Source organism: Chlorocebus sabaeus, chromosome 28, assembly GCF_047675955.1.
Source record: "Chlorocebus sabaeus isolate Y175 chromosome 28, mChlSab1.0.hap1, whole genome shotgun sequence".
NCBI classification, from domain to species: domain Eukaryota; kingdom Metazoa; phylum Chordata; class Mammalia; order Primates; family Cercopithecidae; genus Chlorocebus; species Chlorocebus sabaeus.
The window spans coordinates 14,302,536-14,305,078 of NC_132931.1; the positions used below are offsets into that span (position 1 = coordinate 14,302,536).

The 2,543-nt window shown below is 48.6% G+C and overlaps 1 pseudogene; it reads left to right on the top strand.

Annotated features, from left to right (window-relative positions):
* Positions 1 to 1,018: 1,018 nt before the first annotated feature.
* LOC103246798 (peptidyl-prolyl cis-trans isomerase A pseudogene) lies at positions 1,019 to 1,718 on the top strand (annotated as a pseudogene).
* Positions 1,719 to 2,543: the final 825 nt, after the last annotated feature.

Below are 2,543 nucleotides of genomic sequence, written 5' to 3' on the forward strand. Positions count from 1 at the left end.
TTCTTCCCAGAAGGTGGGGAGTTTGGCATCTCAGCATAGCCAGTCCCTTGGTGTCAACACTCCTTCTCCAGCCCCCAGTATCTGTGCCTGGGTGAGAAGGGAGATGCTGCATACAGCTATCCTTTCCCTGGTGGGAGCTGTCAGCCATGGGATATTTCTTGCTTCCAGACCTGAAAAAGGTACAGGGTCATCCCCACTCCCAGATTTCTGAAAAGCTCCTGAGTAGTCGTGAAATCTGTCCCCTTCATGATGAGTCTGTGAAACGTCAGAGGATGGGAGAACAGGCCATCCAGTGGTGCTGCTTCTGATGCGCCTTCTACCCTGGTAGCAGGCTGGGGACATGGTGACTCCCTCTAGCCCCAACAGGCTCTGGAAGGATGTCTGTCTGCCTCCACCCACTGGCACTGGCTTGTAGAGGTTGCCTTCAGAACTCGGATACACCTGCACCATTCCCGGCTCCCCAGGCCTGCCCAATCCATTTCAGTCATTGATCCTGGGGGCTGCTGGAAGGGTCCCCCAACTGGTGACTCTAAAAGTGAGAATCCAGGACCAACTCCATTTTGCAACAAAATCCTGGTTTACTCAGCCATTCTTGCTTCCAAGGAGTTCTAACAAGCCCCTGGCCCACCATGACTGAATGTCCAACCACTACGAATGGGTGGGCCTCCAGACTTAGCTTAACCACTTCCAATGGGTGGGCCCCCTTCTGCTGAGATTCTCTTGAACAAATGAAGGCCAGTCAGATGCTCCTCTGGGCAGTGAGACTGTCCACCTCAGAAATGGAGGCATTGGCTAGACATGGTGGCTCACGCCTGTAATCCCAACACTTTGGGAGACCCAGGTGGGAGGATCCTTGCTTTAGACCAGGAGTTTGAGAACAGTCTGGGCAACAAAGCCAGATCCCATTTCTACAAAATAATAATAATAATAAATTAACGAAGCATGGAGACACACAGCTCTAGTCCCAGCTACTCAGGAGGTTGAGGCAGGAGGATTGCTTGAGGCCAGGAGTTCGAGGCTGCTGCAATGAGCTATGATTGTGCCACTGAACTCCAGCCTGGGTGACAGAGTGAGACCCTATCTCTTAAAAAAGAGAGAGAGAGGCTTTGCAGACACCACCGCCACCAGGAGCTCTGAACTATCAGCCACGGTCAACCCCACCGTGTTCTTCAACGTTGCTGTTGATGGCGAGCCCTCGGGCCACGTCTCCTTCAAGCTGTTTGCAGACAAGTTTCCAAAGACAGCAGAAAACTTTCATGCTCTGAGCACTGGAGAGAAAGGATTTGGTTATAAGGGTTCCTGCTTTCACAGCATTATTGCAGGGTTTATGTGTCAGGGCAGTGACTTCACACGCCTTAATGGCACTGGTGGCAAGTCCATCTACAGGGAGAAATTTGAAGATGAGAACTTCATCCTAAAGCATACAGGTCCTGGCATCTTGTCCATGGCAAATGTTGGACTCAATACAAATGGTTCCCAGTTTTTCATCTGCACTGCCCAGACTGAGTGGTTGGACGGCAAGCATGTGGTCTTCGGCAAAGTGAAAGAAGGCATGAAGATTGTGGAGGCCATGGAGCGCTTTGGGTCCAGGAATGGCAAGACCAGCAAGAAGATCACCATTGCTGACTGTGGACAACTCGAATAAGTTTGACTTGTGTTTTATCTTCACCACCAGACCATTCCTTCTGTAGCTCAGGAGAGCACCCCTCCACCCCATTTGCTCGTGGTATCCTAGAATCTTTGTGGTCTTGCTGCCATTCCCTTTGGGTTCCATGTTTTCCTTGTTCCCTTCCATGCCTAGCTGGATTACAGAGTTAAGTTTACAATTGTGAAATAAAAACTAAATAACAAAAAAATAGAGAGAGAAATGGAGGTGTTGGCCCCCAGGACAGGAAAATCCCCAATATGGGATCTTACAGACATTCATCTACTACTGCTCCTCTGCCATGGCCCCACCCATCCACATGAGGAACTCAAAGAGACCTCATGCCCTTCCTCCTGCTCTTGTTGCACTATGCCTTGTGCACTTCTCAAGTCCTTGCTAACAGTGGTCTCAAACATTTCCCCCACAGCAAACTCACCACAACTGGAACATCCCAATGAGAGCTTATAGATAGGACCACAGTGTCTGCCACTGGCATCCTTTCTCCATCAAGAAATGACTCCAAGTTCTTAAGAAACAGGACACCTCTTAAGGTAATGCTAAAAATTCCTTTCCAGCCTTTAACTTCATGAAGTTTTTTGACTTCCTTGGTTTAATGAATGTATGTGAAAATCTGGTCCTCCAAATCTGTGCATCCTCCCAAAAATAGTAATTCCAATCACGGTGTGTTTTTCACAGTATCATCCCTTTGACACAGGTGCTATTTTCAGCCTCATGAATTCCTTCAGTAACATAACATTCAACAGTTAGGTGGTACCTGTGGCACCCACCACCAGGCCTGGCACAAAATAAGCCTTCGAGAGATAATTTCTTGGCTGACAAAATGAAATATGGCATGGCGTTCTCTTGGCTCTGCAATTACTGCAATGCAATTCTGATG